The following is a 24545-nucleotide window of genomic DNA, read 5'->3' as shown; positions in this document are numbered from 1 at the left end:
TTTAACCATGCCAGAGAAAGTGCTAGACGCTGTCAGGACACACTTCATGAAAGAGATGGATTCTCTTTTTTTTTTAAATTTTTTTTTTTTTCATCAGATAGGGCAAAATCATATAATTGACATAAGCAAAACAAATTAATATAGATAAACAGATATGTTAATTAATACATAGGCAAGGACATAATAGAAAAAGAAAGATGGAGAGGGGAGAGAGATCTCGTAATAACATAACAGATAAGAAAAAGCAATTACAAACATTTTAAGTATATTACTTCTTATTTCATATTTTAGCCAGATCTAGTTAAATTAGGCCATCCAGGGCCATTGGCCCCCACAGCGCCCCTAATTTGACTAATGATTTAATTCCCCTTGCCTTTGCCAGAGCAGCCTCTAAACTGTAGATATCTCTGATAATCGCCCACCAATCCTCTGCCGCAGGGGGTGTAGTAGAAACCCATGACCTGGCAATAGCCAATCTGGCTGCAGCCATCAAAATCGTACAGAGACGTGCTACTGCCGGGTTATCATCCTTGTATCCCAACATAATTTCGAGATCGGTAAGTATGTGATCCAACCCTATTTTAGAGCTAAGTATTTGCTCAATTTTCCTCCAGTATCCATTCAATTCTGGACATTCCATAAACATATGTTTTAAGGTAGCCGCATACAGTCCACATTCCAAGCATTTCACCTTATCCCCTTTCCCTTGGCCCATTTGGCTATTCTAGCAGGGGTATAATACACCATGCAAGTAATACGTATTTGCTGGAGTTATAGACTGACCAAGTGGACTGAGTCCTTAACATAGCCTAGTACTTGTTCGATCATTCTAGGTGAGACAATTGTCCCCAAAGTCTGAGTCCAGCGTTCCGCTAATTTCTCACTGCCCAATGGTCTATAATTATGTAAGAGAGCATACATTGAGCCAATGAGAGATTTAGACTTCTCCCTATAGATACAGTCCCAGATTGTTGAATGTTTTATTTCATCTACAGTCAGATTAGAGGCTAGATAGTCCTTCATTTGTACATATTTAGAAAAACAATGGGCTGGAAGTTTATAGGCCAGTCTTAAATTTTCTAATGATTTGATATCTTATCATATCTTTATTATCTGATATATTCGCGCCGGGATGCCCCTGGGTAAGCTGAGCGCGTTACAAGTTTCATATAATAATAATAATAATAATAATATCTCTGTCATTATATAGATCGCCCAGACAGTTTACTCCATGGTTCGCCCAGATTTTACCCGCTTGATCCTTAAATACCTCAGGGAAAGTCGGATTCCCCCACAATGGGTAATTTTTATGGAATTTAGGTAGATTGCACCTAGTAGACACTGCTTGCCAAATATAAGTAATATCTCTTATGGTCTTGAATTTTACCATTTTAAAATAGTTTGGATCTCTAATTTCATATAAGAATGTATCCCTCTGATTCCCAAACATAAACCTAAACACAAAATCAGATTGATCTAGGCCAAGCAAACTACGAAAACGGCCCGTAAAGGCGGCCCTAAAATAGATTTTGAAGTCTGGGAGACCAAGGCCACTATGATCATATGTAGCTTTGAGTAATTCAATTGCCCTCCTAGGTTTTTTATATCCCCAAATAAAATTGCCGAAACCCCCCTCTAATTTTTTTTAAAATATGTTGGGGACTTTCAAAGGAATAGAACTAAACAAAAATAAAAATGTAGGCAGTATTTTCATTTTGATCAAATTACATCTACCTAACATGCCTATGGGAAGCCTATGCCATATTTTTAGCAATTTATTAGTTTCTTTTAACAAGAATGCATCATTTAAATCGCAATCTGATTAATCTTAGCCATCATCCTTACTCCCAAGTAAGTTACAGTGACACAAGATCCAGTAACGGAATATGGATCCCCACAGTAGATAATACCAGGGTCTTGTCAGCATTCAGTTTGTAGCCTGCCACTTTGCCAAAATTGTCTGCTTCAATCTTAATACTCTTTACAGCTTCCTCTGAATTAATTGCATAAACTGCAATATCATCTATGTAGGCTGTGATCTTTAATTTAGTATTGTCATGTTTTAGAGGTTTGATTTGAGCGCATTTTTGTAGTGTGCCCAGGAATGGCTCAATGTAAAGAGCAAATAATAACGGGACAGAGGGCATCCTTGCCTTGTCCCACACAGAATCTGGAATGGAGATGAGCACATTCCCCCATATGACAGCTTGGCCTGTGGTTTACGGTTTAGAGCTCGTACACAGGACTGGAATTTAAGTCCAAGACCAATTTTAGCTAATACGGCCCACAAGAAGTCCCACCTGACTCGGTCAAAGGCCTTTTCGGCATCTTATAATATCATACCGAAGTCAATCCCTTTTTTGTCTGCATAGTCAAATGCCCCAATAGCCGTATTAACGTGTGCAGTGGTGTCCTTCCCAATAATGAATCCATGTTGTCTTTCAGAGACTATTCGAGGCATTAGTGGAGCTAGACGGGTTGCCAAGATCTTTGAATAGACCTTTGCATCAGTATTAATCAGTGAAATAGGCCGGTATGACCCACATTCTGTTGGAGATTTTCCTTTTTTTAAAGAAAAATACTATTTGTGTTGTATTCCATGATTCCGGTACCTGCCCGCTTATTGCCACTGATTGTATCATTCTGCAAATAGGCAGTAATAGTATTCTTTTAAAAGATTTATAAAATTCTAATGGTAGCGAGTCGGCTCCAGCTGCCTTCCCCGTTGGTAGAGCTGACAAAGCCAGTTCCACTTCTTCTATACACATTGTGTCTTCTAGTTTGACTACTTCCACCTCATCAGCTATTAATATACCGCTGTCCTCAATATAGTTTAATACATCTTCCTGATTCGGGTCCCATGTAAGGGAATAGAGTTTCTGATAGAACAAAGAAAATTGCTCTAAAATTGCCGATAGTTCAGTGTGCATATATCCGTCTGGGCCCCTTATACCACTGATCTTGGTTTTTGCTTTTGCTTCTGCAGTCTGATAAACCAGTACCTGCCCTATATGTTCACCATATTCGTATTTCTTTAGTCGATGTTTAGTAAAATTAGCTGCCATTTTTTCCCGCAGGGTCTTCTTCACTAATACTCTTGCATCTATTAATAATAGGAGCAGAGTATCTTGAGTAGCCTGATCTTTATTTGCTACTTCCAAATACTACACCACAAGATTGCGTAGAATGCTTATTAGAGCTCTGTTTCATTTCTACATTTCTTATTCCTCTCATAAACGTATTTTTGTGTAATACCACAAACAAACGCTTTCATGGTATCCCATACAATTGTCGGTGAAGCTGTTCCCGTATTAACTCTAAAGAACTCTTCTAATTCCCTAGTCGTATTATCTAAGTAGTCACTGTCTGTCAGCAGATATCTTGGAAATGAGAATGGTCTGGTCTCCCTCTTTATTACATCAATCCGGAATACTAGCTTAATAGGATTATGATCAGTTGTTACGCGGGGCCATATTTCCATTTCTAATGTTTTAATTAAGCTATTTGATACTCAAACCATATCAATCCTTGAATAAGATTTATGGGGGATGGAATAATATGTATAGCCCGGTATTGTTGGGTATTTATGTCTCCATAGATATTTAACAGATTGTTGCCTTGCCATTTGAAGTATTGCGGCATGTGTCTTACGCATTCTTTGGGCTCGGCTTTTACCAGAAGAGTCTAAACCGTAGTCTATGACACAATTGAAATCCCCCACTATCAATCTTTCCCCCTCCCAATTCAGCAATTCCAAGCTAAGATGTTCAAAGATTGCAGGATCATCCACATTAGGGCTGTATACTGCGCACACCACAAATTGTTTGCCTCCCATCTCTAGCTGAGTAAGTGCCCAACGGCCACGCTGATCAGATTGACTTTTTAACACTCTACAATTAAACCTTTTTTCTTTAAGAATAGCTACCCCTTTTAGAGAAATTGATTTTGTAGTGCATGTAATAATCTCGTACCCCAATTGTTTTAGCAAGTTGCGATCTTTGTATGCGATATGTGTTTCTGTTATAGCTATTAAATGGGGTTGACACATTCTGAACTCATCCCGAACTAGCTTGCATTTGGTAGTACTATTGAGGCCAGCCACATTCCAGATCATGCACTTAATCTGATCCATAATAAGGTTTCCTGACCTTTGCCCATGCCCCCTTTAATACCTCAATAGCCATTACTCTATTTATTTTTTCTATCTTGCCTTTCAGATAAGTGAATATTGAACAATTACATTCAAACAAAAAGAAAATACCTAGTAAACTGTAATGCCCTAGTGATGACATTTTTTGCCCACCTTTTCCCTCCCCCCTCCACGATCCCCCCACCCTGTCCCTTGGAAGAGGATTCCCCCCTTTACTCAGCTGCCGCTAACTAGGCAGCCCCTACAGAGCTTCAACCATAGTGTTTTTTTCCCCCTTGCACACTTATTATATTAATCAGAAATGTTTCCCTTCCCCTAGATTAGTGCCTAACTTTGCTAAAGATATATATCTATCTATACCTTTGTATAATACATATATTAATACCGAATGCCGTCCTCTATCCCTAAAACAGAGATAACCGGACAGCAGCTGAGCCTAATCTAAACATAAGCTAAATACGAGGTCGTGCAGAAAAGAAGAAAGAAATTAGATATTAGAAAAAAGAACTGCCAAAGTCAATAATTTGCGACCCTCATTCTATTTTTGTACTTCAGCCTCCATTTTCCACTTTGCCATAGTCTGCTCTATTTCCTTCTCTCCTGCAAAAATATAAGTATGGCCATTTTTGAGAACTTTTAAGGGCGCCGGTTCTTGTAATAAGACCTGCGCACCCAGTGCCTTTATAGAGTCTATATATTGGGGTAGCTTCCAACGTCTGTCCATCGTGACCTTGCTTAGGTCAGATCTAACAAAAAAGCTTATAGATCCTACTCTTACCGGGGAATTAGGTTGGGCTTTCAATGCGACTGCCTGTCTCAATAGAAAGTTCCCAAAATAAATCATAAATGGTCGTGGGTATTGCCCGCCCTTGCCCCTCTGAATAATTGGAAGTTATGGACCCTCTGCAATTGAGAATCCCAATCCCAATCGGCAAGTTCAGGGAAGACTTTCTGGAGTAGTTGCACAATATAAGACCTCGGGTCCGCCCCCTCTGAGCCTTCAGGGATGCCAAAAAGTTTTACATTTTGTCGCCGCTGTCGGTTTTCCATGTCCTCCAGCTTGATCTGCATCGCTAGGATCTGATCATCGTGTTTCTTTGTGAGTTTGTCTGTGCGACTTGATAGCTCCTCCGTGACAACAACCCTTCGTTGTAATTCTGTAATATATTTGGTTAGGCTCCCCAGCTGATTCACCATCTCCTGCAGAGACTGCTGTACTCTGCTATTATTTTCCTGGATCTGCGTATAGTGATATTGAGCTTCTTGTCTTTGCTCCTTAAGCGACTGCAGTATCAGACACAATGAAGGTGTCATAGCATCTTGATTACAGACTGTTCCTACACCGTCAGTTGTTATAGTCACCTCCTGAGCACCTATAGTGGTATCTGTGGTACCTTGAATTCCTTCTATAGAAGAGACTGGGTGCGTAAGCTTACTTCACCTGAGGGTAGCTTTGTTGGACTCATTGAAATATCTACTATTGATACTACTGATTGAGGTTTCACTGATATATTTTCGCCAGGGACGCTTCCTGAGTTTAGTAATGCCACAATCTTGATGCCTCCTTATGCCTGTATCCATTTACGCAAAGGGCTATTGTCAGGAATTAGTTTTCCACGTGGTGTAGTCACATTCTGTCCGACATTCTGCCCCCCATTCTGTCCTACAGGCAATTTCTTCTTGTTTTTGCTGCCCAACCTTTTATTTTTTGCCTTCCCCTTTCCCCTTTTATCCAAAGATACCTTTGAGTGTTCCATAGTATCTTCATTGTCGTCAATATCGTCAAAAGAATCTGCCTCCAAATCTTCCTTTTTCAAATGGATAGTTCCATCATGCGGATTCAGTGCATCCTCTGCACCAGTATCCCTATTGATTAGATTCAGAACGCCTTCAGCAGCCAATAAAGTAGATAGAGCCAGAGGCAAAGACGTAGCTATATTATCATTAGCGGTAAAAGTAGCAGTAGTTTCCGGTAGCTCCGAAACAGTAGAAGTAACAGTAGCAGTATCAGTGATGGATGTAGCAGAAGAAGCTTTATAGCATCGTTAATGTCTATCGTATCGCCTGAACCACTTAAAACAGTAGCAGTTGCAGTTGTAGTATCAGTTATAATTGTAACAGCGGCAGTTGCAGTTGTAGCAGTAGTAGTTGCAGTAACTAAGGCAGCATTTAGTACTATATGCGCAGCATTAAATGTGGTGTCACTACTACCTTCCATGGTAACCCCAGCTTCAGTAGTTGTCGGCAGAGCCTCCAGCAGGCTGTCATGCCCTCTGCCCTTCTTAGAGCTGCCTGCGTGTAATGGCTTCCCAACTCCTTCCGATATGCTCAGAGACATATTCGCAGCGGCCCCCTCTCCTATTCCCACTCCTGCTCCAGTGTTCCGACCGGCTCGAGTACTCCGTGGAGCCGTTTTTGGTGCCATCCTCTTGGCCAGGGATGACGGGGGGACCGGCCGAGAAGTCGCTGAGCTAGCTGCCACTGCCATGGGTGTAACACAGGCCCCTGCAGCCCCCGCGGTGCGGGGGGGCCCTCACCCTCGAGGGGGCCCCGTCAGCACCGCACTTCTGCTGGAGAGCTCTAGATTGAGTCCGGAGGGGGCCCCTTCACATACCCTGCAGGGGGGCCCCCTCAAGGTTCGTTACGCCACTGGCCACTGCTACCGCTGGAGCAACAGCAAAGACCAGGCTTGGCCCCCTTACTGCAGGCCGGCTTTCCAATTTCCAGTGGAGAAGCCGAGACGCTAAGACTAAACGCCCAAATCTAAATGCGAGAGACTGCCACATCCGCTCCGTGAGGCACTTCAGGTATTTTCAGAAGTCACAGCAGCTCCGGTTCCGGTTTTTCTTCCCCGTTCCTTTCCGCTTTTTGTCCTTTACCAAGCCATGCCGCTACGTTATACACATTGCACTCTCCCCCGGGCTCCTGGCTCCGCTGCACTCTACAGCTTTTTTTTGTGTTTTTTAGTGTTTCAGAGGGACGAGGCGGGGGCGATGCAGGTATGAGGACGTGGACTAGCCGTGGTAATTCTCACAACAGTTCGCAGCACACAACTGCTACACCGCCGCTCAATACAGCTCAAATGCAGTTCCTCTCCGATCGCTGCGTTTTCACGAGAAATGCCGGGTAAGTCTATCCCATTTCGGGTATCGGGTGGAGCTCACTCGGCTGTGCTCTGTGGTGGTGGCATCAATCCGCCATCTTGCTCCTCAACCCAAAGAAAGAGATGGATTCTCAAAGAGGCTCAAAAAACATTTGCAAGGAGAAAGATATGGGTGAGAAGAGCAAAGGTTTTGTGTTCTAAAAGTGCATACAAAGAGGGAAGCAGTTTAAATTGATAGGTAGAATGAATGGAGTGGAAAGTGTTTCAAAGCTTGATGAGAGAAATGGACTAAGGATGCGCTGGATTGAGGTCACAGTGGAACACTATGGTCAAGAGGCACTGGAGGCAGAAAGAAAACTGTAGCCGGTGAACGGAGGTTAGGTGTAGATTCGAAAAAAGAGGGAGGTTTAGGGAGAAGATAGATGGCAGAATTAAACACGGATTTCAGTTTAAGACGTAACTAAACAAGAAGGGTGGGCAGTAGTCAATGTGTGAAACAAGAAAATTCGAATTTTTGGAGGTTGGGAAGTCAGAAGCAGGAGAATCTCACAAAGGCTAATGGCTAAAAAGTGTCAAATGCAAAAAATGGAGAACATTTGCTTGGAAACTGAGAGACACTAATCGAAAATAAATACCCGACTACAAGCAGAGGGGGAAAGAGAAAGATGTGAAGGGGTATATATCAAGGAGGGGGAGGGGAAGAGCGATGATAGGATACATGGAGGAGTAGAATTTGTTTATTGATGGGGTTAGAAATAATGCGTGACAAGACATCCAGGAATTACTAGCCGGAGACCAGGAGGAAAAGTATAATGAATTAAAGAGGCAGCGAAAGTCAAGTTTCAATTGACTGGCCAGGCCAGATAAGCGACTCAAGAGGAAGAAGCTGGGCGTTAGAATACAGGAAAGGAGTGGATTGGTGATGCAAAGTACATTCAAAATATTTTTTTTAAAATAGAAAGGTAATTATAAGGCACTGAGGGATTAAGAGTAAGCAGTTTGAACATTGAATGAATGAAAGGGCACTTGTATAGCGCAAGTTACTCCGAGGAGTGTCCTGGCGCTCTGCACCTGTACAGTCACTGCCAAGGCATTTTATCCTGATTAAAGAGCCACGTTTTCAATTTCTTTCTAAACTGAGAGGTAGCTGTAATGGCCTGTATAGGGGGGCAGTGCTTAATTTGTGTTGGAGCTTTCCAGTGCTCAGCACTAGCACTAAATTGCCAGCACCAGGGCTTATGACTGTCTGCCACATGGTAGTGGTCTGCCAATTTAGATACGAGCACAGCAACTTCTGGTTATTATTTCCATTTCAATTTCCAATTATTAGTATTTGCATCCAAAGCCTTTCTTATAGCTTTGAGGGCCTGTATTAGTATGAATGGTCACATTTAAGAGTGTGATGATTAGTAGTGTGTTGGTGCTGTCATTGGCAGTGCTGCCAGGGGCAAACGATGGTGCAAGTTCAGGTGTCCTCCTGTCGAGAGCCCCGGCACTATTTGTTTTACAAATTAAGCACTGCAGGGGTGGCTCCTCCACTAGGGCAGAGGAGCATCGTCCCACTGCCTTCTCACAGTGCGAGAAGCAGAAACATAAAATGGTGGAAACTACCATTTTATGTTTCTGCTTTTCGCACTGCGAGAAAGCATAACAGAAGGGTTTGGTTATTGGGTGGGGCTGGGGAGTGGAGGAGTGATGTGCCCACTGCTGAGCATTCATGACTGGTTTGATCGGCCCTCTGGGGCCACCCAAACCAGTCATGCGCACTCTGCCCTTTCTCTATGCAGGCTGCAATGCAGCCTAAATGGAGAAAATGGCCTCCCCATAAGCCCCTGGCTGGGCGGCATCCCGACCAATCACAACATTGCCATTGCAGCATTGTGATTGGCTTTGGGGAGGGGAGGGATGCTGCCTGCTTCCAGTTCCTCGGTACAAAAGGGAGTGGTGATGGACGGAGCATCTGAACCAATAAAACACTCACACCCATTCAACAGATCTGGGTTAAATCCATCACCGTTCTTTAGCCCACTCTGCCACCCCAGTTCAGACATGGCCATATGCAAAGCAGTCTGACCCTGTGCCACAAGCTTCCTAGGACTGGTTTCTGGCATTTCAGCCGTCTTCAGCCAGGCTTGCTTAAATCCAGTGGCAAAAGGGGCTGGTGATGTAGGGAGCATCTGCTCCGTCCATCACCACCCCCTTTTGTACCGCTTTGTTCTCCATAAGTTGGCAGGGTAGGCTCAGACGTGAGTCCCTTGCTCACTTTGCCACAAGGATTCAAGCAAGTCTGGCTGAAGACGGCTGAAATGCCAGAAACCGGTCCTAGGAAGCTTGTTTCCGGTCCAGGGAAGGCATTGCTTGGCAGTTCGGGCTGGACTGTTCCCATGAGGCACAGGGTCAGACTGGTTTGCATATGGCCATGTCTGAACTGGGGTGGCAGAGTGGGCTAAAGAACAGTGATGGATTTAACCCTGATCTGTTAACTGGGTGTGAGTGTTTGATTGGTTCAGGCGCTCCGTCCATCACCACCCCCTTTTGTACCGCTTTGTTCGCCATAAGTTGGCAGGGTATGCTCAGACGTGAGTCCCTTGCTCATTTTGCTACTGGATTCAAGCAAGCCTGCTGAAGACGGCTGAAATGCCAGAAACCTGTCCTAGGAAGCTTGTTTCCGGTCCAGGGAAGGCATGGCTTGGCAGTTCGGGCTGAACTGTTCCCATGAGGCACAGGGTCAGACTGATTTGCTTATGGCCATGTCTGAACTGGGTTGGCAGAGTGGGCTAAAGAACAGTGATGGATTTAACCCCGATCTGTTGACTGGGTGTGAGTGTTTGATTGGTTCAGATGCTCCGTCCATCACCACCCCCTTTTGTACTGCTTCCTGTTCCTGGCAGGAGCAGAAGCCGGCATCATGCAGGACTGGTGCCAAGGAAACGTGCAACCTGGCCAGTGGACAGGTAAGTTTTTTATTTATTTGTAAATTAAACCTCCCTCCTCCACCAGTGACCCTCACTGCACGCCCCCCACCCCTCCACCTGCGGTTAATGCCGGCTGCGACTGGGCCTGTAGCTCAAGATACAGTTTATTCAAAGCTGATGGCCCTAAAAAGGAGAGGGACCTACCTCTGGCCCTAGAACGCAAGATCTTAGGAGTTTTGGCCAATAAAGCATTGGCTGAACGAAGGCAGCTAGAGGGAGCACAGGAATTAATCCTTGCCCTGGGGTATTCTGCCCCAGTCTGATGGAGAGCCATGTGTGCCGGGACAAGGGTCTTAAATAGAATCCTCTTCTATATAGGGAGCCAGTTCAGAGCCTGCAAATGCGGAGACATGTGCTCTCAGAGGCAATCCCTGCAGTTTATTAGTAAGATAATCAGGGAGACCCAAATACAATGAATTTCCAGAAACAAGCCTTGATGTTATTCAAGCCTGTATGACCTTTTTCTTGGCTGTGAAAGAGAGAAAGTGGAAGAACTTTCTTAAAATGCGAACCAGTCCAAAGCAAGTCACCTCCACCATAATAGACTGAGGTAGAAAAGAGAGACAGTAATCAGATTTGATGCCTAAATTCTTTACTGAATTAGCCTGATGCCCAGGAGAGGGGGCACCACATGCCAAAAAGACTGGCTTGTTTCTGGGGCCTTCACACCAAAGACAAGCAGCTCAGTCTTTTTCTGCGTTGCATTTGAGCTGATGCTGCATTAGCAATTGGAAGACGGCTGTCAGGCAGGTTCTGATCTTTCTGCCAGGGAACCTTACATCTCGACCCCAGTACAATAGTAGCTGTGTGTCATAAGCATGTTTTGTTATGTTATGAAGATTTATACAGAGCACAGCTACTCCCAAGAGTGTCCCAGCACCTACGGCACCTACGGATGAAATTTATACAGATTGTGTTAAAAAGCCAAATTTTCAGTTTTTTTCTAAAGAAGGGGAGGACCCGTATTAAATGCTTTTCCATAGGGAGCTTGTTCCAGTTAACCGGTCCTAGATAAGAGAATGATCTGCCGCCTGTTCTGAGCCAGGAAATATGAAGGACTTTAGCCAAGTGTTCAGAAGAGGAACACAAGGTGCAGGCAGTGATGTAGTCATGGATCCTTTCCCTCAAATAGCTGATGCCTGAGCTGTGCAGGTCTTTGTGCATTGAGAACATGGGCTTGAATTTTATCCTCTTTCTTATTGGGAGCTAGTGAAGAGCATCCAAATGAGTGGTCATGTGTGATCTAGAGGGGAGATTGAGTAGCAAACGAGCAGCCGAGTTCTGAACCACATGAAGTCTGCACAGAAGGTAATCTGGGAGGCCGCGATAAAGGGCATTCCCATAGTCCAATATCAGGTTATGAGCTCTTGGATGACCATTTTCCTAGCCGACTGACAGAAGGGGCAGAAATGTTTTCAGCATCCGAAGGGTTCCACAGCAGGATCCTGAATCTGTGGTTGAAAGGAAAGGGGCGTATCAAATTTAATGCCTAACAGGTACAAGCATCAACCATTTTTGCAAGCGCAAATAATGCAATTCACAAAAATCGTCCATTTGCGCCCAGCCTCTTGCAATTTAAGAAATCGCAAAATATTGAGATTTCTTAAATTGCAATTGAATTTAAGGAATTGCAAAATTGCGATTCCTTAAATGCAATGCACGATGGAATCGCAAATTGCGATTTTGCTAAGAGGGGGCGCAATTACCATCAATTTCTACTTGATGGTAATTTGCAAAAACTTTGAAAAATGCACTAAAGTGCGTTTTTCAAAGTTGTATGTTACACACACACATGCCCTTGGGGCATGTTTGTGCACAACATGAGTGCATAAATCAATTTCAGGGCTGCAACAGGGTGTCCTTTTGACACCCTTGCACCCCTGAAATTGCAAATGCAATCTCCCGTTCATTCCTATGGGCCTGTAGGCCCATAGGAATGAATGGGAAGGCATTCCTTAATTGTGACTCGCAATTTGCGAGTCGCAATTAAAGAACGTTTGGGAATCGCTAATTTTATAGCGATTCCTACATGCATAGGCTTTTGCAAATCCTTAATTGTGATTCCTTAATAATCACAATTAAGGAATTGCAAAAGCCTACATTTATGCATGTGCCTGTAAGTTCCTTACAGAATTCTGTTGGGGGCCCGGAAGCAAGGCCTCCTTCTGCCAGCAAGACCTCAATAGGTTGGGGGAGGAAGCACCAAATATCATGATCTCGGTCTTGTCCGGGTTGCATTTTAGTTGGTTCGTAGCCAACCATTGAAACATCTTGGAGAGGCAATTAGTAATAGCCTCTCCATCTAGTTTGTCTCCTTTTCCACAGGAGAAGAGACGCTTGGTGTCATCTGCATAAGATATTATGTTTCCACCCAGCGACTCTGCCAGTGCTGCCGGTGGTGCGAGATAGACATTAAACAGGGTAGGGCTCAACCATGAGCCCTGAGGAACACCAACTGTCAGCGTATGAGCTTTGGACAAAAAAGAGACAGACATATTTCTTAGCTTCTGTTGTCCAGAAAAGAGAAAAGTCAGTTCAGGGCAGTGTTCCTAATCCCAATTGCCTGAAGGCGTTCAAGCATCCTTTGTTGAGGAACAGTATCAAAGGCCGCTGATATATCCATCATAATCAGGAGGGTCTTGCCTCCCATGTCCAGAGTGCTTCTAATATATTCCACTACTTCCAAGACTGCTGTTTCATTGCTGAAGTGTGGCCCGAAGCCTGATTGACAAGGATGTAGAAGCTTGTTCTCCTCCAGGAATAGAGACAGTTGTCCATTAACCGATTTTTCCAATATTTTGGAAAAACAGGAAGGAGTGAGCTAGGTCTATAGCTTGCCGGTTGTTTCAGATCAGCTGTAGATTTTTTAAGCAGAGGTAGCACTTTTGCCCTTTTTCAGTGCGCCTGAACCTTGCCAGAAGCAAGTTAGGTGTTTTGTATTCTATTTACAGTAGAATTGATAATCTGAGCATACGAAATTATTTTTGCTCCATAGGTCTCGGCAAATATGGCAATTGGTGTAAGACAGATATTAAATAAAGTAGGGATCAGTTCAGAACCCTGTGGCACTCCAGCTCAAAATTCACGAGAACCAAATGGGAAAGGAGGAGTCCAGACCTCTTGATCTCCTCGCCCAAGGAACAAAGCCTGACAATCCAGAGCTTGGCTCACAATTCCAATAGACTGAAGAGGGGCTAGAAGTGTGGCGTAGGGTACCGTATCGAAGGCAGCTGAAAGATGTCACATAATCAGCACTGCCTTCCCCTGCCATTGAACGTACTTCTGATGCAACATGCCCCTTCCACTAGCACTGTCTCAGTGCTGAAACCGGGACGAAAGCCAGACTGACTCCGTGTAAAAAAGTTTTGCTTTCCAGGTACTGGGAGAGCTGACGGTATTCACTAAGTTCCTGATTACGAGTCAGGCCATCCACAGACCGTCAGACTTGTGAGGGCATGGCAGTGGTGGTCTACCAACCACCCTATTATGATTTGGATGGTCAGACCGAAGCAAACACAAGGGGATGATGGACGGAACACTGAAACTTTTTAGACACTCACCCCAGTCACAGATCTAGGTTAAATCCATCATTGTTCTTTAGCTCACTTCGCCGTCTCAGTTCAGATCCAGCTATGAGCAAATCAGTCTTGACCCTGTGCCTTATGGGAACAGTCCAGCCCGAACTGCCAAGTCAGGTCTTCCCTGAACTGGCAAAAGAATTCTAGGGCCGGTTTCAGGGTAACACCCCTCATCAGCCAGGCTAGCTTGAATCCAGTGGCAAAGTGAGCAAAGGAGTGCTACAACCCCACCGCAGCTGCCAGGGAACTGCTGTTCTCTGGTGGTGTTGCGCAGTCGCAATATGCTTGGTGGGACTGTCATGGTCCCGCCAAGCATAGTACGAATTTCCTCTCCGCCAGCGGTGTCATGGAGGTTCTTACTTCCCGACAACACTGTGGCGGAGAAGAAACAAAGGGGGGTACAGATTTGGTGGTGCAGCGGCGGGCGGACCCAGTGCCACACCGCCAAAGTCGTAAACAGGCCCTAATAGTCTGTTCAGGACTATTCCTACCCAATAGGCATAGGAACAGGGAAGCTATGTCACACTTATTAATGTTACCTAACTCACGTTGACTCCACTGTTTGAAATAGGATGAGTCTGAAATTGAGTGTATTAACATTTCTTTACAAGATGCGCTCCATGGCACAAAGGCTATGGTGTCCATAGGCCTCTCTTTTGATAAACACAATTACTGGTGTTGTGCATTGGGCAGCACAATGTCCTGCTGCTGTGTACTACCAAGGTTATATCTGAAACTGATACTTAATTCAGTCTCAGGAGTGATATGTGCCCAATGATTGTCTTAAGTAAAGATGTAAATTGGACATCTTTTAATTTAAATGTACATTTCGATGTGAATTTAAATTTAGTTGTGAATCTAAGTTGAAAAATGAGGGCGGAATCCTAAATGATTATATGAATTTAACTTTTTTGCTCAGGCAAGCGTACTGATGTGTTCTGCTCTCTTGAATAATTCTGTTCAATAATGTCAGGAATCATTTAAATGTAGTTTCTCTGACCCAAAGCAAACTGAAGAAAAAACATAGAAGAGGATTCTTAGTGACACTTCCAATGATTCATCATTGGAAAACTCTGCTGAAATAGATTGGGTTCTTGCATTTCAAGGTGGCTGCTGCATGTTCCCAGACTGTGCAGTCATTTCTTTTAGAACGTTCTCGTGTGAATTTAGGACTTCTAAATGCGAGCGCTTCTCTGTGCACTTCACTTTGAACTCATTTATGAGAGGACGTTTGTTGCAACTTCTCCTCAGAACTTCTTGATGTGCAACTGACTATTTAGATAATAGACTCATCCTCTATTAGAGAATTCCCTCGGTCCTATTTTACAGTAGTCAGCCTTTATAGGGAGCGGGTTACTTGGTAAATAGCAGTTGGGAAAGGTCTAGAGTAGTTTTAGTAATATGTTGTCTCCCTCATCTGTGCATTAGATATCCTTCTCTTCCTGGTTTCTGTGTGGTTTTCAAATTAGAAGAGAGGCTAAAACTCCAGAATACTTGGGAAGGTGCTCTAGTTTAGCAATTAGTAAGAAAATGAGGAAAATCTAGAGTGGTTTTAATAATGTGTTTTCTCCCTCTTTCTGTGCATTAGGTATCCTTCCATTCCTGGATTCAGTGTGGGTTTCCACAGAAAAGAAGCACCTAGGCTGAGAGAGGGTTATCACCACATTCGAGTTGTAACTTCTCTATCCCATTCCCCTTACCCCCTTGCTGGTGAATCCTGCCTGAAACTATAGGCGGGTTGCACCGGTAGGAGGGCATTGGAAACCGAGCATCCGTTCTGCTTCCGTGGAGATTCAAGTACCTTCTGACAAATTACTGCAAAATGCATTTTGTGCGACATGTTTCAAAAATCTGTAAGGTACTTGTAGAACTTGAATAAAATGTATTGAAACAAGCAAAGAACATTACTATGTGCTACCAAGGACATGAAATCCAGATTTATGTGGAAACATCTATCATTGTAGAGAACCCTTCATATTGGCTTCCACAATGAACCTAATGCAGCACATTTCTCTAAAATCACGAACAATTTTTACTTAACATAAATATAACCCAAATGACTGACGGTACCTTCAAGCACTTTACAGTGCAGTTACTGGATCAAGTTAAGACCTACCATGAGCAAGATTGGTACTTGCTTAGTCTTCGATCCTGCTTAACCAAGGCAACTGCCACTGAAACAAATCCAAACACAGAATACTTTATGCCATGATGTCAATGAGTCCAGGAACCAATATAAACAGTTTTGTGGAAGTGACACCTAGGATAGTGTAACGTACTCTCAAATTACGTTCAATATAACCCTTACCCTATCCATTAACCACCACACTGTAACTCTTATCTTGATCATAAACGGTTTCAACAGACATTAACAGTTTCAATTCCAAGCACCTAATTTCAATCTAGGCTTCCGAATTGAAACCTGATGGTCATTCTGGCTGGGAGCCCGTCGGCCGGTCGGAACCGGCACATAATCCCCATACCACGGAGTTTCTGCTGTTGGGATTATCATGTTAGTTTCCGACAGGCTTTCCATGTTGGGCTTTCCGACATGGAAAGCCTGTCGAAAAGAGACTTTGGGGGTCCCTAACAGAGCGCGCTTCTCCCTGTGGCCTCCGGTTGAGTGCTGAGGGGGCACCTTTGGTGTCCCCCTGTTAATCCCTGCACCATGTGGCAGGCACCTTGAGGTGCCTGTCACGCAGTGCAAGGCTTAACAGAATCTCCCATTTCTCTATAGGAACTTGTGTACAGCTAGTTTACGGCCGCAGCACAAGCTCCCATAGGGAAATGGGAGTATGCGACAGCACAATTGGCCTAATTATGATGTGGTTGGAAATTGTTCCGACTGTCAGTCGAAGCCGTTACAACCACATCGTGATATGCCGGTCGGATTCTTTTCCGACTGACCCATTACAATGTAGTTGGTCGGAAAGGAATGCAAATGGTCATTCCTACTGGCTGCCGACAGGCTCGGAGAACCCATCCAACAGTCCGAAAACAGCCCGTAATTCCAAGGACGTCTCTTTCCGCCTGAGGGATTATGATGTCGGCTTGACCCAGCCTTTCTGTGCCGGCCATTCCGACACAGAAAGGCTGTTGAACTTGACTATGGTTCTCCCCTGTTGATCCCTGCATCTTGTGGCACGCACCTTGAGGTTCTTGCCACGGGGTGCAGGGATGAACTGCACCTCGCATTTTTCAAAGGGAGATATGCATTCCGGCTGGAATGCATGTTCCCATTGTAAAGTATAGGAGTGTGACCGAATAGTGTTCGGTCGCATCCTAATTAGTCGGTCTGGACCGCCGACCAGGTGTCTGTCAGTCCCTTGACTGAGACGATGTCGGGCAGAGGAAACTCAGCCCAACATCGTAATGAGGCCCAATGTGCGGTCGCATTGTAATACTGGGGTCGGGACCACCGACCCGAGGAGAGTCGGGACCGAATGCGTGAGGATGTCGGCCGGAGGCTACTCTGACCGACATCCAAATCAGACCCAAACTGACTGTGTGCATTTCTTTTACCATGACCTCAGTGCATGATCAAGTGCTCAACAGTCAATTAAACTACTATATCAACAGAAAGTGCACAGTGTAAAGTGTTCCAAATTATTTACATCAGTTAATAGGATTGCATTTTCTCCATAATGGGGCATTTGATAATGCGTTCATTATTGCCAGGAGGCATCTTGGAAATTGTAATTTTTTCATTCACAAAAAGATACAGCAGTGTTGACCTAACCAATAAGAAGACTTTTCCAATGGGAACACATAATCAATAGATTTGGACAGAAAGGCCTCAACCACTTATTCGTGGCATGCTTCATCATTGGCCAGCCCGCCCCCAACCGTGTTAGGGTAGTCCCAACACAGTGGTCTCAACTTCTCAAAGAGGGATAACAAAATAAATGTTTCCTGTCATGCAAGTGGATCCAGATATAGTCCTAAAACTACCTCTGCGTAAACCCAAGGAATTTCCTTTATTCTGTGGGAATGCAGGGCAGAGATAAAAAAAGAACAATGGATGTTGTTGTGAGTTAAAGTCTCGAAAATCCGTCATAAATATTATTTGGGAAAATGTTTCGAGGCAAAACAGATACGCCCCCAAAACTAGGGGGTCTAGGGACTTCATCGGGGCAACAAAGGTACCTCTACAGCTCATCCTGCATTTATGTTATGCCAGTGCATGCAGGTAAGAGTAAGTCTTACCTCTATCCATCCAGGAGTTTATTTCTGCCTGTAAATGATAAAACAAAATGACCATTATTCAATGTTTGAATTGTTCGATTCATTTTATTTTTTTAAATGTCCCAGTGGTAATTGTCAGTACATATGGACAGTTTTTCAATGCTGTGCTACATGGTTCATGTCACACTTGTGAAAAACACAATTCTCACACATGGCGTGCGTGAACAAATTGTAATTAGGGTTACAGTGTTTTGAATGAGAAGTATTATTATACATCGCGATAATATGTTATTTACAGGCTTTGAAAAGGTGAAAGGTTCAGTCGGCTATGTCAGTGTTCAAACCCATGTTGATGCCAAGCTGTCATTGATGAGCTGTCGAGATTTCATTTCTCGAACCCCTACAGTGATTTACAGAATTCTAAAGTCCTCATCAGGAAATGCTTATGCATGGATGTTTAGATTAATAGGAAAATTGGCTCCAAGAAGGAAGTGACTTAAATTATTTAATAAGGTAGAAAACTCACCTTATCTCTCCTTAGAATCAATCAGTATTACTTTGAAAACACATTCAAAATCGAATTTTGTCTCCTCTCAAAAAAGTCCACTCCAATAATTTCTTCGTGCATCAGATATACCATGGAGTTTCACAAGCTAGAAGTGACCACAACAATAGGAAGCACAAGAGTAGTGTATTGTATTGTATTGTATTGTAATTGCATTTATATAGCACTTACTACCCCAGACGAGGTATTGAAGTGCTTTTTCGGCAAGTAGCACGCTACTCTGGGAACCCATAAAGGATTAGTGGTGAATTAGTATAGTGAAATATGAAAATAATTTGAGTGGTGGATATTAGTCAGTTATTTAGATTGAGAAGGATGACGGAGGGATAGAAGAGGGAAAAAGGTATATCACTTGTTACCCTGATGGGGTGTTAAAGGGTATTTTTGGTGAGTAACACGCTACTCCGGAACCCATAAAGCATTAGCGGTGAATAAGTATAGTGAAATAGGAAAGTAATTTGAGTGGTGAATATGTTTTTCAGTCATTTGGATAGAGAAGGGTAGCGGAGGGATAGAAGAGGGAAAAAAGGTTTGCATTTATATAGTGCTTGCTACCCCTGATGAAGTGTTGAAGCGCTTTTTTTGGCAAGCATCACGCTACTTTGGAACCCATAAAGGTTTAGAGGTGAATTAGTATAGTGAAATATGACATTTGAGAGGTGGACATGTTAGTCTGTTTTGATTGAAAATGATAGTGGAGGGATAGAAGAGTGAAGTAGTTAGACTTTTTTTTCTTCTTTTTGTTTTGGAGATCACAGCAGTAGAAGGAGGATTGGGATGAGTAAAAACGGATGTGGAGGGGAAGATTCAGAGGGAAAGGTTTGTGGGATCGAAATAGTAAAAAGAGGTAGGAGATGAGGCAAGGAGGGATGGAGTAGGGAAGAGCCTCAAAAGGGTTATGTTGGGTATCACAGTAGTGGTATGGGGTTTGGGATCAATGAGAGTGTGGAGGTAATGGATATATTGATAGAGGTATAGGGTGAGAAATAGGGTAGTGCATTGGAAAGAATAGTAGAAAGAGGTTAAAGATCAGTCAGAGTTGAGGTAGAACATCATATATATGCAAACTGAGTTTAGTATCTTGTCTGTGTACCATAGCTCATAAGGATAATATTTCTTACCCAGTAAACATCTGCTCTTGGCATGTAGTACTGAGGATTCCTATCCCCTGCACACTCCCGCCATCCAGTGCCGGGTCCGGCGCTCGCAAGCCTCCCCGCTTGAAGAAGTCCCCCAGCCATGAGGCAGGCGACTCCTCCATTCGGTGACAGCACGCGTGAGCATCGACTCCACTGCTAGACTGCTTTCCCACAGCGGGTGAGAATGGAGTTCGTTTGTGTAGAATAGAGATGTCCATGCGTACGAATGTAAATTAAGAACTACAACAACTACAGGAGACCGGGGAGGTGGGTGAGCGTATGTGAATCTACAGGTCTATATGCCAAGATGCTTTCTTAACAGTAGTGGTTGGTGGTGGGAGTAGCTGCCGGGCGGTGATGTGGGGAGAGGCAGGGGCAGGGTGGGAGGTAGTAATCTAAGGATTACAGAGGATTACAGATAAGTAAACAAAACCAATTTTGTTGCGTGCACTGCATCGCATTGGATGCAGTGCGCGCAACGAAATTCGTTTTATTTATTTATTATGTTTACTTACCTGTAATCCTCCATAATCCATAGATTACTACCCCCCACCCTGCCCCTCCTTTTCCCCACATCACCGCCCGGCAGCTACTCTCACCACCGACCGCTAATGTTACTGGGTAATATTATCCATTTGAGGCATGCAAGCTGTAGATCACATGCTTTGCATAGACTATATAGCAGTAAACTCCCAAAGCCATGGCTAACCTGTAGCAGTTCTAGTTGTTTGAAATAGCGTTTTAAGTACTGCTTGGCTTATATTTGTCTGTTGTCTTGCTAACACATCTACACAATAGTGTTTGGTGAGCATGTTGCTGCCTTACAAATATTAGCTAAAGGAATATTTCCCAAGAAGGCCATAGTAGCCCCTATATTGCGAGTAGAGTGTGCTCTAGAGGGTACTAACAATGTTCTCTTTGCTTTAACATAACATGTTTGAATACATTTTACAATCCATTTTACAATACCCGACTTAGATATAGGATTGCCCTTGTGAAGGGGAGAAAAAGCAACAAATAGTTGCTTTGTTTTCCTAAAATCTTTGGTTCTTTCTATGTAGTAAAGTATAGCACGTCTAACATCAAATGTGTGTAGGGTTCGTTCTGCTACAGAATCAGGTTGAGGAAAGAACACAGGTAACTCAACTGATTGATTGATATGAAAAGCAGAAACTACTTTAGGGAGAAAGTTAGGATTGGTGCGAAGAACCACTCTATCTTTGTGAAATTGCAAGAAAGGCTCTTGTATAGTTAATGCCTGAAGTTCACCAACTCTCCTTAGTGAGGTTATCACGATGAAGAAAGCAACTTTCCATGATAGGAATTGTAACTGACAATTGTGCATTGGTTCAAAAGGTGGACCAATTAGCCTTGTAAGGACTATGTTTAAATTCCACTCTGGAGCAGGGGGAATTCTTGGTGGTATCACCCTTTTCAATCCTTCCATGAAGGCTTTAATCACTCGTACTTTGAACAGAGATATGTGTTGTCTATTTTGCAAGTATGCAGCTACGACTGCTAGACGTAAATGAATGGATGCATAAGCTAGTCCACATTGCTGTAAATGCAACACATAATAAAGATGTTCGGTACAGAAGCATCAAGTGGATTGATATTGTTGTTGTTACAATAGACAACAAACCGTTTCCATTTTGCTGCATAACATGTTCTGGTAGTAGGTCTTCTAGGCTCTTTGAGAATATTCATACAGTCTGGTGGCAGTTGTAAATAACCAAACTCTATGATTTCATGAGCCAAATCTCTAGGTTGAGTTCTCTGGGATTTGGATTTCTGATTTATCCATGGCTCTGAGTGAGGAGACATGGTGTGAGATGTAGTTTGTAATGTGGAACCACTGAGAGTTCTAACAGGGTGGTGTACCAAGGTTGACAAGCCCATTTGGGGGCTACTAAGATCAGTGCGAGGGACGTTTGTTTGAGCTTCCAAACCAGTAATAGAATTGGTGGGAGAGGTGGAAAAGCGTAAGCAAATATCCCTGACCAATTTATCCATAGAGAATTGTCCTTGGATGCTGGGTGTGGAAACCTGGATGCGAAGCTTGGGCCTTTTGTGTTGTGTACTGTGGTAAACAGAGCTCTCTGTGGAATACCCCATTTTTGAAGGTAGTGAAAATGAACTTGGGGGTGAAGTTCCCACTCATGTACTTGCTGTCTGTGTCTGCTGAGCAGGTCTGCAATCTGATTGTCTTCTCCTGGAAAGTGTTCTGCTAGAAGATAGATTTTGTGGTGAATTGCCCAATTCCAAATGCTTTGTGCAAGGCGCGACAGTTGGAGAGTGAGTCCCTCCCTGTTTCTGTAGGTTGTGCTTTGCTGTCATGTTGTCTGTGGAAACTAAGACAGTCTTGCCTACAAGTTGGGTGAGAAAAGCTGTGAGTGCTGGGAAAACTGCTAGAAGTTCTAGGTAGTTGATGTTGAGACGTTTGTGATTGTCCGACCACAGGATTCTGGCACAGACAGGATCTTTAAAAATATCGTCGGTGTGCCTTAACATACCTTGAGCATAGGCAGTGTCTGGCTGGCTTTATGGGATCCAAGAGTGTCAAAGATAAAATCTTCCTCTAAAGACTCTTTATGTAGCACCACCCCATGGTATTCAGCTGCCCTAGAAATAAGCTGTTGGTAAAACAGATTGTCATCAGGTGGAGATGGCCTGGCAGGATTAAGATCTTGGTCTGTGTCCTGTGGAGGATCAGATGTGCAGTCCGTCCAAGGATCTGGCAATAGTGCATCGTCATCATCAGTGTCACCTGTGGGAAAATGAGGTAGAAGAGACTGACTCAGTGTAATCTGTAATGGATCAAGCTGTGGTGGAGAGGGAGGAGAAGAAGGAGGATATGGAAATGTATGGAAAGGACTAGTGCCCGCACTTTTTTTCTTGAGATGAATTTTGCATGGGCTATCATCCTCAAAAAGTTGCTGCATGGATTGAGTTTTAGCATGGATATGCCCAGTGTCAGGGTGAATGTACAGCTTTTTCTGTTTTGGATCCAGTTTAGGAGGTACAGTGTCTATGTGTGGATCCGGTTGTGTTGTAGGCAAGTCTTTGCTTTTCGGCACCAAATCTTTCAGAGTCAAGCCGGAATGTCCTTTTGGTGCCCAGGGTTTTGACTCCGATGGATGTTTCTTAATTTTCGGTGTAGAAGGTTTCGGTTCGGAACCCATCTTGGATTTCGAGCTTGAAGATTTCTGCTTTGAAGTGGGCTTTGGCCGACTCGGTCCCAAGTTGGAAGGCTTTTCAGAGAGTTTTGGTGCCGAGCCATGAGGCAGAGCATTGGAAACCTCTTCTCAGTGCAGACCTTGTCCTTGAGGCAGAGGTGGTGCCGAAGCCTTAGATTTCTTAGGGACAGTGGGAGGGGGGGGAGAAGGTGTCTTCAGTACTCATGTCTCCTTGTCCCTGCGGCACATCATTGTCTTGGAGGTCGATGTGTGAGTCTGATTCGGAGTCAGATGCAGCTGAAGCCATCTCCTCCTCTGCCGCTGATACATCTTCTTGTTCTGAGTCTTCACCCAAGAGGTCCGGTGTGACATCAAACCATTGCATCTCTTGACATTGAGCCCGACAATCATGGAGAGTTTTCTTTGACCTGAAGAATCAGCGCGTGTCGCAGTCTTGCTCTTTGTGCTCGGGGACAAGCACAAATTACACAGAGTCCGTACGCGTGGCAAAAGGGACCGAATTTAAATGAAGTCCATTCCATCGACGAGGAGCTGAACGGATGTGGATGGGCCAGAAGTACGCCAGCAGATCTTCCGGTCGAAATGACAAAGTTTCTTGGAATTCGAATCGAACTGCAGAAAGAGAAGACAATACCGTTAGAAAACAATACCGTTGAGGTAGAGAGTATGCACCGAGGGGGAACCCGAGGAGCGATTTCGAAGCGTAGCGCAGCAGTACCCGTCCGAACTTGATGGTGGAAAAAAAAATCCAACAATGGAGTTGGCGCCCATGCGCACCACCACCGAAAGGAGGAGCCACCCACCCCGCGACCGGAAAGACCTCCCCGAACAAAAACAACCTGCAAATATCCGGACCCAACACCAGAAGGCAAGAGTATGCAAAGCATGCGATCCACAGCTCACATGCCTTGAACCATGCAATTACTCAAATCTGTTTTGCAACTGAAATTTTATTGGATTCATTTATAAAGTAAATGGCATAGTTCTTCCATATTTATTTTCTGTCCACTATGTTTAATCAACTTCCCATCTCCAAACTTGTCGTCATTAAATGCATTCTTAGGCACGGCCAATTAGAGTGGTTATGTTTCCTTTATGGTAATTACTTCTCTCTCTTCGCTCATACCCAGACAGTACTTATTTCGTTAACTGTTTTACCTCTTCCTGGAAGGGCTTTTTACAACCAGCTCATTTCCTCAGTAGTCATGATGTCAGATTTCATTGTATTGTGTGTTGCTGTTGTCTTCAGTGGTGTGTCATTATTTACATTTCCTTTGTAAGGAATCAGGTACTTTTAAGGAGAATCCTTATAAAAAGGTTTTCATATGCCCTGGGGTTGGTGAAATTGCACATTAATCTCCCCACCTTGTAGTAAAGTGCTTACCAAAATCGACGTTTGTGCTAGAAGCACAGTGAAATTAGTATATGCAATATTTTGATATATTTAGAACTCCTAAAGTCTTTCCTGAGTGTTCCAGTGGTGCAGGGCCCTGTAGATATAAGCAGGGCCCTTATTAAGCCTGTTTTATAGGCCCTGATATTGGAGAAATTGCTCAGTTCATTTTTCCATTGAGGATCCGCAGCCCATAGGTTAACGTTGGAAGAGAAAGAAAAGCTCTAAAACTAGGATTAAAGGACTCAGTAGAATTTTAA

At 43.8% G+C, this 24545-nt stretch overlaps 1 long non-coding RNA gene across 1 annotated transcript in view; it reads right to left on the bottom strand.

Annotated features, from left to right (window-relative positions):
• LOC144824931 (uncharacterized) overlaps positions 1 to 24545 on the bottom strand; it is a 336736-nt gene that overhangs the window by 81528 nt on the left and 230663 nt on the right. The window contains exons 4-5 of the long non-coding RNA XR_013609186.1: positions 18013 to 18040; positions 15923 to 15980 (exon numbers count right to left, since the gene is read on the bottom strand). This is a non-coding gene — a long non-coding RNA (uncharacterized LOC144824931). The remainder of the gene's footprint in view (positions 1 to 15922; positions 15981 to 18012; positions 18041 to 24545) is intronic.

The sequence above is a fragment of the Lissotriton helveticus genome, chromosome 3_1 (assembly GCF_964261635.1).
Source record: "Lissotriton helveticus chromosome 3_1, aLisHel1.1, whole genome shotgun sequence".
In the NCBI taxonomy this organism is placed as follows: Eukaryota; Metazoa; Chordata; class Amphibia; order Caudata; family Salamandridae; genus Lissotriton; species Lissotriton helveticus.
This window is presented reverse-complemented; position numbering and strand designations above follow the sequence as displayed.